This window comes from Haemaphysalis longicornis, unplaced genomic scaffold, assembly GCF_048455015.1.
Source record: "Haemaphysalis longicornis isolate Haplotype H1 unplaced genomic scaffold, Haemaphysalis longicornis Haplotype H1 scaffold_10, whole genome shotgun sequence".
Taxonomy (NCBI): Eukaryota; Metazoa; Arthropoda; class Arachnida; order Ixodida; family Ixodidae; genus Haemaphysalis; species Haemaphysalis longicornis.
Window position 1 is genome coordinate 71,936,140 of NW_027526204.1, and position 13,724 is coordinate 71,949,863.

Genomic DNA, 13,724 nt, shown 5'->3' on the forward strand with positions numbered 1-13,724 from the left:
TTGCGACTTTGCCGCACAGAGTAGCAAATACCTGACAGGCCGGATGAACGAATGAACAACAATTTTAACCTTTGTTCCCCTCAGCAGCACGAGCTCAAAATGGCGGCAGCAAGGAGAGGTTCTCCCGAGTTCCTTTTGCAATATGCACAACTTCGTTCAAGCAGTGCCATGCGTGGACACCAAACGATTCCTGCCCACTGTGCAACAGATGCATGGTGCACGCCATGAAGACCAAGGGCGTTGACTTTTTCCTCCTTTACGGGGCCACATACGCAGTTTCTCCAGTCCAGGGCTGCTAGATTGCATAACACCTCCGGGTGCTGAAAGGAGCCATGAAGAGAAAATACAACTTCGTTTAATTTGAAAGAACGAGGATTCAGTATCTCACTCAGCTCCATTAGAGCCACAAAAGATGTTTTTTTAACGAAAAAAAAAGCAAAAAGTATTTAAAAACTTTCAAATTTTGCGCCACAGTGACGTGTTATGAGCAAGAATGACGTCTTACGGGCCAACAATAAAACATAATTATCAGTGCGTTAAGTGCACGTTAGCATTGAAGTGATGCGGTCAAATGGAACTAGAGGCCACATTACAGACGTCCAGTCATGTGTCGTCGCGACAGGTCTCTTAGGCGGCCGCCAATCGCACAAACAAGGTTCCGTGACGTCATAGAAAAGTTGCGGGAAATTGGCTATGGGGTCGCGACTGCTTCAAACGTTTTCTTTAATATCTCCGTTATTTGTTCGAAGATTGCGATGATATTGGTATCATTGTTATCGAGACTAAGCAGTCTTTCTAATAAATCCAACTTGTATTTTGTCTTCATGGCTCCTTGAACCGCACTTTGGAGCGTGGCTGCTTAGAGCTCCGCGAGGACGGCACCGGCGTAATGGCAATGACCACGCGCTCTACCCAGGAAACGTTCACTCGTTTGGCCGAGAGATCACTTTTTGAAGCTGATTTCCTCTTACACTGCCCCTGCGGCACCATCGCTGTGTTCGGGCTGTCTTCTTGGGAACAAGCGTGTTTCTGTGCGAGCGCATGGCATTCAGCGGCAACATCGGTGCCTACCTGGAAACGTTGTACCATCGTCTACGCCTGAACTCTGCCTACACAAATAGCTACCTATTTCGCCTTGGAGCGACGCCAAATCCGCACTGCGACAATTGTGGTGGCGTCGAAACAATTGAACACATTTTATTAGAATGTGCGGCCTACATGGAACCGAGATCCCACTTCCTCGAAGGCATGGAACGTCTAGAACAGGGACCAATTACTCTCAGAAATATTTTAGGACCATGGATCCATCCGTCAAAGCAGCGCCAAGCTCTACGAAGTTTATTCTCTTATTTGGATGAAATTGGCCTAATTTCAAAATTGTAAATTATGTGGCCCAAGCTCAGAACAAAAGTCCGCTACCGCGCCAAGTACACGACAGTTTTTTTTTTCCTTTTCTTTCCTGCCCAGCTCTTCCTTGGGCCTTTTCTTCCCCCATCCTTAACCCACAGCAAAGAAGCATGTAGGCGTCTGTAAATGCCGGCAAACCTCTCTGCTTTTCCAATAAAGAGCCTTCTCTTCTTCTCTCTTCAGGCTTTGCCTGTCCGTTCTGTATACGAATTTGCCTCACGTCATTCTGTCGGGCCTAGAAGGCATGACGAACCTCACAGAGTTCTACCTTGGTGAAGGCGTCGACCTAAGGGGCCGCAGCACAGCTCACCTGGTGGCCGTGCTGGACGCTGGCCGTTTGCGTTCCCTCGTGCTGGAAAAGTACCCCAGCGGCAAGAAGGACGCGCGGAAACTGTTGCACGCGCTCAGCGACTGCTCCAGCCTGACATCACTGCACATCGAAACTGGAGCCAGACACATGCCCGGGGCTGGGAAGCTCCTGCGCAGCAATCTGCGCTGCCTCTGCCTCGGCGGGGTCACCGGGCTGCTAGTGGCCGAAGTGTTCGCTGCGCTGGCCGACAACGACAGCCTCGAAGAACTGTCCCTTGTCGACGGGAGCAACCTATACGGCGCAGTGCCACCACAGTGCGTGGAACTGTTGGCGGCGAATCAACGTCTGCGGACGCTCAGGATGGTGGACGTCGCACTGCTGGACTCCAGTGCCGTTCGCTTCGCCGCGGTACTTCGCTCGAACAGCATTCTGGAAGAGGTCAACTTTTCCGGCTGCGACATAGGCAACGTCGGCGCAACCGCACTTGCCAATGCCTTGGAGGTGAACGCCTCTCTCAAGGTCTTGTACATCGAAGACAACGTAATGACCGAGCTCTCCGTGCCTGCGTTCTTGCGGGCGCTCTTGAGAAACGAAAGGGTAGGCAAGTTTGTCTGGGTAGCGTTGACATGTTCGAATACTGGAGACCAAACGTCGAAATCAACGACCTCGAAAAGGTTTTCGGGCGGATACAGGTGTCGTGTAGAACAGCTGGGGTGTTCATGAAACCGAACGTGACCTGAGCAGCTCGTTCAGGGTCGGCTTGTAAGCCTGCGGAGAAAGCATTACGACAGCTTTGTACACGGTGAAATCCAACTTCCAATCCAGTGCGCTGAAAGACAGCTGCGCGCTTCGACGGCGCTTTTCATCACGGAAGTCGGGATCGGCAGCTCCCGCCGTATCTCGCGGGAGACATCGCTTCGCTCCTGCGTTGCACGCGCACGCTGAAGAAGCGCGTTTTGTAGCGTAAGCTACACTGGCCGAGGTTGAGCAGTTTCGCGTGGACCCTCAAGGGCCGTGCTGCGTAAGTGCGAGGAGCATTGGAGTGGATTGGATTGGATTAAATTGGATTGTATTTGATTGGATTGTAAATCCAATCCAATTGGAGTACGGGTGTGTAGAGGATTGGGTCTGCACATTCGCCGGTCTGCACATTCCAGAGGAGTGACGTCATAGCCGTGGCAGACGCACTGGCGCCGGCGCATGCCCAGCTGTGCGCCTCCGTTGCGGAGTAGCCAAGCCTGACGCTGCGCCGGAGCCGCTTGATAGCCGTTTCGCGTGGCTCCTGGAGAGCCGTGCTGCGCATGCGCGAGGAACAGTGACTGGACTGGATTGGATTGGATTGGATTGGACTAGATTGGATTGTATTGCTGAACCTTAGCTCATGCTACGTTTAACCTGGCATTGCCCAGCTACGCCACTGCTACTTTTTTGAGAGGTCGATTAATGACGACCAGCCCAAGCTGACGCTTCTCAGCGCCTTTGAAGTCAACTGCACCGTATATACATCACCGAGCTCTTCTTCATGGCAGTCGATTCGGGCCCCGTGGCAGTAGCGCTTGCAGATATGCTGCTGAAGTACAGGCCGCTGCAGTCTCTAACCATCTGGACCCACGGCCTGGCGAGGTCAACCCTCGAACAAATGGCAAGGGGCTTCAAAAACAACAATGTGCTCCTCAACAGACTCCCGCAAAAAAGTAGGAGTACACGAGATAACCAGCAGCTGCTTCGCATAAACCGGTGCCTTGTGAACTAAGCAGCCAAGTACGCAATGCTGATCTTGGGATAGAAAGCTCTTTGTTAGAGGAAAGCAGAGAGGTCTGCCGACATGTTGTCGCCTACATATATGCTGCTCTGCGTGGATCGATGGGGAGGAGGGAATAAGGTTACAATAGGAAGTAAGACGAGAGAGAGAAAATAAATCAATAAATAAATAAAAAAAGCCAGTAAAAAGGGGGAAAATGGAGGTAGCCTGTGTGGTTGAGACCGCGAGTGTGTCCCGCGAAAAGTCTGTCGATGGTTGCATAGTGTTAGGATATTTGATACTACCAGAGTCCGTCAATGCTCATTGACGGACTCTGATACTATCTTGTCTTAGCAACACCATAAAATGTACCACTAAGGTAGCATCCCGTAAGCAGCTTATAAAAGTACCATGACATGTGCATGCTACGGTATTTTCATGTTATTTAGACGGGTTTTTTGTAGTTGTTGCATCAAGGAATATACGTAATTTTAACCCCAGTAGTACGTCTCCTGGACATCCGCAACACCGATTGCTTACATTTCCAGGATATCTGTAGCACGTAATGCAGTTTCCTGGGCGATGTCATGGAAGGTAATCAAATAATATGGCTAGCACTTTCCGTCGAGATGAAGGAGATGGCCATGGTCCCAGAAGTGCTTTTGAAGTTAGGAAACTGTGGTTGAGGCACTTGATCTCGTGTGCGCGAGGTCGTTTCTTGCTTGACTGCATGCAGGGCACTCCAGTAAGGTTTTCTCGATTGTTTCCGGTAAACCGCAGTTGACACAATAAGGGTTCGAGGTTAGGCCAAAGCAATACTTCTGAGAGCTGCGTTGAGACAACCATGTATTTGGTCAGTCCTTCAGTTCTGACCTGCAGTGAAATGTTGCCTATGATATTCGAGTTGCGTGTTAGTGGTAACATGCAAAGTATTATACCGTGGTTTTTTGTTGCCTATGATATTCGAGTTGTGTGTTAGTGGTAACATGCAAAGTATTATACCGTGGTTTTGTCAGATTGTGATCAGGATATTTTAAGTCGATCGAGAGGAATTCCCCCCCCCCCCCCATAAATTCTTGAATTATTGGTAATACCGATTCTTGCACAACATCGAGAGTGAAGAAAAATTGGTAAACGATAATAGAGCGAGGTGAGATTAGTCGGCGTTGGCCTGCCTCGCAGCTTCTGCCTTATTCGGCAGTACATCATACTATAATCAACAGCCAGTGCTGTACATATCCCTAGACGGTAACTCCGTTTGCTAACTTCACCGCAGTGCTGTTGTGCTTGCTGTGAAGCAATCTTGAAAAAGAAAGCCTCGCGTGTGATGATGATAATGGCACCGTGGAGGAGAGAAAACGTTTATATTTTTTTTTTAGTGGTTGGGCCGCTGGGCGGCACTCCACCGGGGTCTTGTACGTGCCACGAGCTAGGCACCGACGTTCTTCCTGATAAAGGAAAAAAAAAGCCACCTTTACTGCAGAACTAGTGTGCTTGCTGTGAAACACTCTTGAAAGGAAAGCCTAGGGCAGTGGTTCTCAGCGGGCACCCCTTTCGGGTTTGCAAAAATGCTGGGGGACACCACGATGGAGCACATGTTGATCGGTGCCATAATGAAAAATTTGCATTTGCAGCTTCCGTCGCCCACACACTTATCCAATTTCCGCTTTTCCTACTTGACGCTATACGACAGTGCGCCTCATAATGTTAAACAATTTGCTTCTAAACAAGTATATGCTGCCTTTTCTGTCTGATTTTTTTCTTCTCATAGCTGACGTGTTGTTCGAAAGGCAGATGTTAGAATATGTGCTACGCGGACAAACTAAACGCACATGTAATGCGGCGAAGCCACCTTTTTGGATTGCAAGCAAGTGCTGGCAAAATCGGGGAAAAAATGGGGGGGAAGGGGGGGGGACAGGGATTTTTGAGGGAGGCTTCGCGGACCCCTCAAAAAGAGCCATTAAATAAGCTACCCCTCAAATAGGAAGCGTCGATGCGCCCTACCCTCAAATTCTTTCGCGGGCCCCCCGCAAACCTCCATTTGAGAACCATTGGCCTAGGGAACGGGGATGATACTGGCACCCACGTTATTCCTGATGAAGGCTTCTTGACCGCAGTACCAGAAGTGACCATATTTCTCGGACCCCAAAGCGAGGCGGGGGGGCGTACATGAAGGGACACTAAGGCTCAATGCAGTTTTGTTTTAACTGAAAGATCATTCGATTTCTTAGTTCTATCGGCTTTTGTTCGACGAGTAATGATGCGTTATTTGCTGAATAAGTAATTAAGTACTGAAGAGAGAGAGAGAGAACTCTTTAATGTGGGCTGGAGAGGTCAGCTCTGCTAGCGGCAGTGCTTGCTACGCCAGATGGGGATGATTACAATGCAGTGAAGTGAATGTGAGAGATCGGGAAAGCAGCAATAGAGAGAAAACAAAAGTTAAATAAAAATGGCACGCAATGTAGTGCAAGGAAAAAACTCGAAATAAAGTTAAGCAAAAGAAAAGAAAAATTGAGCGAATGGAGCCCAGGAAGCGCAGAGCGCCTGACAAGAAAAAGGAGTCAAAGCGTACACAACGACGCAAACGCGTACAGACGTAGCCATGCGCACAATGGAAGAATTACAAAGTTTTGTCTAGTCCTGAATCTCGCAAGCACGTCCACCCAGCGTTCGTCAAACGCAGAAGGGTGTACTGGACGGTTTGTTGGTACACTGTAACTTCAAGAAAACAGCTCAGACATTGGGACTAAGCAAGAAGCGCACAACAGTTTCTTTCTTAGTCCTGCCGTGCGTGCTCTTTTCTTGAAGTTACTCTAACGATTTCCTCTGGCGCTTTCATTCCCCCAACTTTTCATTAGTGACACTGGGCTTGATACCCGTTTTCGATATTTCCGACCGAAGGCGGGGCAAAACACTGTCCCACAAGCAGGCTGCGGGACAGCGGGACCACAGCCGCAAAACCGGGACGTGTCCCGCCTAAATCGGGACGTCTGGTCACTTCACCGCAGTACTAGAACCACTAGATCAGGTTTTGAAGTACCGGTACTCTTTTCTCTCATTGTTATATGCCGCCGAAAGCGTCCATCTGTCGAACAGCGTCACGTGATTTCCCCGGAAGACTCTGGGAAGACCCGGAAGCTCCCATGGGTACAAACATTTTGGTGTCTAAATAAGATACGCTAGCCACTAAATAAGATACGCTAGCGTATCCGAGCCTGACGCTGCGCTGCCTCAAAATATTCGGAAAGTAAACACAGCTGTCATGGTTGCAAGCGGCGCCCGGACCAATTTCGCCCGTCAAGGTCGGCCGAAATTGGGTGCGTAAAGCTGCCCGTCTACCCTGGCAACAGGCACCAAAATGACTGCGAGCGTGCATCAGTGTCGTTACTCTTGGGCGTAGCTTATTTAGTGCTTGCTGCGAAGCAATCTTGAAAGGAACGCCTCGGGTATGATTATGATGCTGGCATGGACACGAAGGACAACTGACCTTCTTCCTTGCGGGGGAAAGAAAAGTTTTAGAGTCTTTGACCACGTACCTTTCCGCGTAGCCGGAAACGCGGTCTTGCGAGTTCTCCCTTTTCATTTTAATTTGCGCACGCGCGCCACGTCCCCAACCTTCATTAGTTTCTCTTGTAAACCATAGGATACCGGTAGTCCGTGCCATGACGTGGGTACTCAGTGGGCGGCCGGTCGCGCCATTGCTTCGACGGCGTTGCCAGTTACCCCCCGAGGGCGTGAAAAGCCGCGCGACTTCTGCCCCAATTCTCGTAATGCGCCAGATGTCTATTGTGCCCTCCCCAGAGCTTTCTTTCATCCATGCCCTCGCAGCTAACAATCTAGAATATATATACACTGGACACACACACCCTTGCACTGCATCACACTACCGGAGGGGGGCAGCGATGCAGTAAAACCTGGGACCTGCAGCAAGATATCGCTTTTCAATCCCCCGTTTCATAGAACGACGACTTGGGAATGCCCACAGTTAAATTCAAAGTTGTGGATCGGTCGCCGCGACGATGATCGAAGCGATGATCCGATGAGATGATCGCTGAAACGATGACTCGCTGGCTCGTTGGCCGACGACGGTCTACTCCAAGTAAACTCAAAATGTACAATATGTACACTTCATTTACATTACGTATTCACAACTTTCATGCCTCGTAATCGCAACAAAGAGCGGCAAGCCCCGCCTCGAGCGGGGCTTAAGCCCCGCTCGACGCTGCAATTGCAGCTCTCCTCTCCTCCTGTTCCGTCCTGCATGTCCTCCTGAAAACACCAAACTCTCGGTTTTACCAACAAAACCCCGCCCACAAAAGGGACGTCACAACTTGAGAGTGAGGATGGCTCATTGATTAGCCCACACTAGGCCACTGATTGGCCACCGTGACAAACAAAGCTCGGTGGGTTCAAAAGAGTCACGTGACTCTCACTCTCATATAGAAACCCGGAGGTGTTCAGAAAAACACAAATATAGCAAAAATAAAAACCAACCAACGAAAAGCAAACCTTTCGCCGGCCATCGGTTGTCGGGCGGCAAGTCTTGCAGTATTCATACCGTGCACGCCTATGTTTGTGCTCCGCGCCGCCCAAATTCCTTTCCTTTGTTAACACGTGGAGCGCCTAACAAAGCCATGGTCGCCTGCCTAATGACGCATCCCATCCGCCAAGTCACCAGGTTCAGACGCGTGACGAACTGAAGCTTCACCCAGTAACATTGAGCAGTGCAACTGTCACAGACGGAACGTCTGGTGACCTCTTCCTATATGTCTGACCCAAGGTTTGACCCCTTGACCTCAGCTCCCGTCGTCTTCGAGGGATTCTCGGGGCAGTAATCGTGGTCATTAAAATGTCAACAGTACTCCCCCTCTGCCGGCTTCTCCAACGAACGCAAGGAAATTCCCCTTCGAAAGCTTACCTCCCTTTAAGCTATTATTGTTTCACCGACACTTTTGTATGCGTCGTTTCCGGGCCGGAACCGGGCCCGCTCGTCGGATGGACACAAAAGCGCGGCGAATAACAAAGAAGCCTCCGCGGTTTCTCCTAACGCCCCTCACGCCAAAGTCAGCTCGGTCGGCGTGAAAACAAACACCACAAAAGTAAACACTATACGCAACGAACGATATCTGGCTGCTGGGCGGTTTTAATTAATAAGTGAGGGGCCCGAACTTAACGCCCACACTCCCCATTTCGACACTCCTGTTCTTTAACCGGCAAGCAACTACGCTCAGAAAACGCATACGCTGCAGCGACACTTGCGAAAGACCAAAGCTTTGCCAGGGAATCATAATGTAAGTATCCTCCCGGTTTTAACGCGATAGCTATACTAGTCTCATTCAGCAGTTTTCTATTGGCGGTGAGATCTTTGAGTGGCGCCCGCTGGCTCTGAAGTCGGCTTAGGGATTCGCGCCGCTGTCGTCTGCTACACTCCGCTTGTGAGGGGCAACAGTGCCTGGGCTAGAAATCGTCCGTTTCGTTGCTGTAGTGCGTTAAAAACCGTATTCTAGCGACTCAGTTATTTTGCCAACTTCTGACGCATCTGAATAATTTGAAGCTGAATAATTTGAAGACGGAGATAGGACACGGGGCTTCAGCAAGCTGTTCTGTGCAGTGAAGTTCGTTCTTCCCCCTTTGATTCGCCGGGTGAGCAGCAGCGCTGTTTCAAGCGTCATTGATGTGCGAGGGATCCCGTACGGCGCGCCATTAACTCGGTGATCGGTGTTCAAGAAATTGATGCTCATCCACTGAAGTCCTGTACATGTATACGCAGCCCTAGTGTGCACTGCAGGTAGACTTAACGGGAAAAAAATGGTGCACTCGAAGTGGTTTCTGAACAGTGAACGGGTGCTTTTAAAGTTGTAGCTGCTACTGCGGCCTTCCGCAGCTCACCTTTAGTGCTTCAACAGCATGGATGGTATATGCAGCAATGCCATATGTCCTTTGAACTTTTTAAAGACGCTTTTTTTCAGCTTCTTAAACACAGAAATTTTGGTCTGCCCGTCTGTCTGTCTCTCTGCGACTCAATTGAGCCCCCGGGCCAAAGTGAAACAGAGGCTGTGCAATAGTCTTATATACCCACACCCAAATCTAAACGTGTTAGGCCGGTGGCAATGTTCATACTTGTCAACATTGTTGAACAAGAAAAAGACATTACGCAAATATAAGGCAGAAAATCAATACATAAGTGATATTTGAAGTGTTCCTTTATTTAAAAAATTATGGGTGCTTGGTTTTTTCCAAATGAAATACTACAACTGCACAAAACCGCACAAACTGTACCGTACAAACCGTAAAAAAACATACAACAGAACAAATACAAAACTGCACAAACTGCTCGTCGCTCATTTTGCTGCGCTTAAATCTGAATATAAAAGGATCGCCAAGCCGAGAAAGCCCCTCACACGCTCCGTAACAAGCAATCCCACGACCGCCATCCCCCCAACATGGCGTCGCGGGCTCGTTTCTTTTTTCTTCCGGTAGATGGCGACACTTTTGCATAAGGTCTATTGGCCCTCCGGTCAGGGCGCGCTAAAACGACCCTCGTGATTGGGTGTCGCGGCGGCAACGCAAAATTACGGCTGCGTGAACTCCGTAGTGCGTGTTCTGACTTCATTTTCGCCGTTTCGCTCGTCCAAGTTTCTGTTCAGTCTGTGGTATTCAATACGGACGTTATCGCGATGGGAATGCCTGAGATCACGAGCCAGGTTACGGGAAGATGTGCGGCTCGAAAGGCGGAGGTCATCGAACGTACGCTTCGTGGTGCGCTAACTCTACCGTCGCCAGACCACGAAAAGTGAACGCGATGTGCGCGCTTGCGATAGCGGTTCGTGAAGTTAACTTTTAGTCGGAGTTGAGACGTTTACACGCCTAGTTATTGCAATGTTTGACTGTGGGCTCGCCAGCCTTGGGAAAGAAACGGTCGACGCGTGAAACGCAGTGGCGCGCACGGCATAGCCGCTGCGCATTGGAGCATCGCATGACTGCACAACTGCAGGTTACGCTTGAACGCCAGTAGTTGTATTTAGTGTCTGCGTCGTTAGATTTAATCTTAAAAGCGACCTGACAAGCCATATCAGGGATAATCAAAGTACGACATGTCGCGGTAAGCGTGCGCTGCGATGCGCGCGAGCCATATATCGCCTTTCTTGCGCAACGTTTCCCCTGCACTGCTAATAATCATGCCCACAGGGTTGAGTTAAAAATATAGGAATAAAAATATGTTCCCTGCGTTAAAATTTACCTTTCTGTCGCAGCATTAACTGTGAATTTTTTAGAGAAATTGTTGATACCGATGCATACATCTATGGATGGCTTAGGGCATACTGGCTGTGCTGCGAGAAATATTGGATGCCTTGAATGTCAAAAGTAGTAAAAAAATGATCTCGCATTGAAGTTGGAGTTATGCAGAATATTATACCGAGCTTCAAAGTAGCTCATTTGCATCCTTGTAGTATGCAAACTTTTGGCATTGAACACCTGCACTTATGAGTACTAAGTTGCTGCTCCAGGCAAGATTATAAAACATCAAAGAAGCCAAGAGTCATTTTCAAATTTAAGCAAAAAAAAAAAAAAAGAGTGCTTCACTTGTTGCCATGGAAAATTTCTACGATAATTCCCAGGGCAGTGCTTTGCTTTTTGAGGCTAGAGCAGGTTGCCTGCGAACTAAGAGTTTGTGGTGAAATATTCCCAAAATGATGGGGTATGTGTGGTCTGCGGAAAAGAAACAGAAACTATGCGGCACATAGTGTTAGAATGTGAGGGTATCCATCCAAATCTACATGAAGGGAATATTGGGCTTCCAGAAGCCCTAGGATTTAAGGTTATCAGAGGGGAAGTTAACTTCAAGGCTGTCGAGGGGACGAAAAGAAGATTAGAATGCTGGTGGACGAAAAGCAGAGAGGGGAATATTGCCCAGGACAGTTACCACCTGTAACAGGGAAAAGAAAGTATTTCGGGCCTAATAAGCTTTAGTGCCTGCCCTAAGGAGCGCTAGTATTAAACCAAGAGTGTAAAACATGGTTATATTAGTCCTTTTTGGCAAGATGACATGTCATCACCCCGCTTCAAAGGGGAAACCAATAGCAATCATCATGATCATCATGGTGACAACACTGCAAAGGGAAGTTGTCCATTGCGATACAACCAACCAGCTAACCTACTTTGCATTGAAAGCCCATTGAAGACTATCTCCCCCTCCATTTGGTCTGCAAACTGGGTTATGTACTCTTCACAGGGGAGCTGAAAATGATGTTTTGTGCAAAGAGAAACGCTGTAAAGGCACTCCAATTTCAAGGCAAGACCTGCCAAAAGCCCAGTGTTCAAAAGGACACGAAAGGCTACAACCCTGATGACTTTTGATGTTGCAACTTCGGAAGCCGTTTTCTCAAAACAGCTCTTTTTGCAACCTCTGTCGCTTGTACCAGGGATTTCTTTGTGACCGCTGGGTCTATTTGATTCCGTTTTTTTTTGCATCACATTCCTTAATGAACAGTTCAGGTCGTGACACTTTTGGTTTTCCAGATTTGTTTTTTGTAATTTTTTTATTCAACATTCAACTAGTCGTTCAGTCGGCATGCCTGCTGTACATTAACCTCTAAAAAATTAAAACTAAAAAACATTGTGTTGTAAAAAGAAAAGTTCTAAGACTGTCACGACCTCGTCCATTCATCTGGGAATGCAAAGCACTTCGAACAAGTTTTCTATCGTGTTTTATGAGCCGCTCAAGCTCGGTGGGGCTATGAGGGGCAGATTAATTTAGACTACCTGAGAAATCTTGACACAGAACCATGTTCCTTTTCACCACCACCAGAAAAATGGCCGTTGGGATCGAATCTGTATCCGCATAATCACCAACTCGTGGAATGGGGCAACAAAGATCAACATGATTCTGTTGCTAAACTTGCCACATTAATGCGAGAGCATTGCTAGACCCATTGAGCAAGCACTTGCCATCCACTACCTGCCATATGCTTCTCATGTGTCCATGGAAAGACGTCGCCGCCAACTGGAAACTACGACGGCTGCAGCCAGAAGCTACTTGCTATTTTCTATTAGAGTCATTGCCCATTCCTCAGCATCCTTCTCAGTGTTGCTCTGAATCTCTTTACAATGGTTTTCTTCAAAATGACTTCACTTTTCTTTAGTTGCTTTGGCTACGTCCTACAAACGATGTGCCGTGCACTTAAAATCTGTTCTCCTATTGAACATTTAATTCTTCTCTACGCTCTTCATGGAAGTTTTTTTATGGAAGTTTACTGATCCTCTTAACAAAGTTGGCTATATTGTTTTATATGAAGGGCAAGTCTTATCCCGGGGGAGGAAGGAGGGGTGATAACAGCCAGCTGCACTGATTGACGATAACCTTAGGAGAGCTTTTTCTTATCGCATCCCTTAACACCCTTATATTACTTCTTTCCAATCTTTTGATCTGAGAAAGTCTGCAGATGCTATCACACTCTGAAGTACTTTCTAGGGCAAGAGTACAACCTCCCATTAAGCTTGCATCCAAGTGACTTAGAACAGCCCACTCCATTTGCCGCAGCCTGGACATGGAAACTGCCGCATACAGCTCAACGGTCACAGCTAATTAATTGGGCATACTTAAGATTATACTTCATCATCAGCCTATCTACACCCACTGCAGGGCAAAGGCCTACAAAGGGCCCATGGACCTACAATTATCCCGGTCCTGGGCTAACTGCGACCAATTTATCCCCGCAAACTTCTTGACCTCATCTCCTCATCTAACTTTCTGCCGCCCCCTGCCATGCTTGCCTTCTCTAGGGATCCACTCTGTTACCCTTAAAGGAGTACTGACACCAAATTTTGACGCCTAAAAAATGATATCATTGGCTTCAGTAGTTTGTACAGATGCCTCACAGAAATTTTTGCAGCGATCCGAGGCCGGAATCACATCTAAAATCGATTTTGATTGCCCAGGCCGCGAGCTTTCACAAATCGGCGGCACTAGCGAAATCGCTTTCGGCGTGACGAAACATCGGCCTGCGTGTCTGGCCGGTTCAGGGTGACGTCATATAGTCGTTTTCGGAACCGGAAACGATATCCTGCGCTGCTGTTGTCGGTGGTATTCGTTTGGGCAGGAGACGTGGGCGTAGCTGTGTGAGCAATGCTTGTAAACGTTGCGCGTTCGACGTCTTTGCTCTTCAGTTCGTGGCCGGCGCATGGTACGTATTCCCTTGCACTGGTGCCGAAAACTGCGCGGTGCCGGCACCGCCGCGGTGCGCGATGTCGACGGGCACCGCGGCG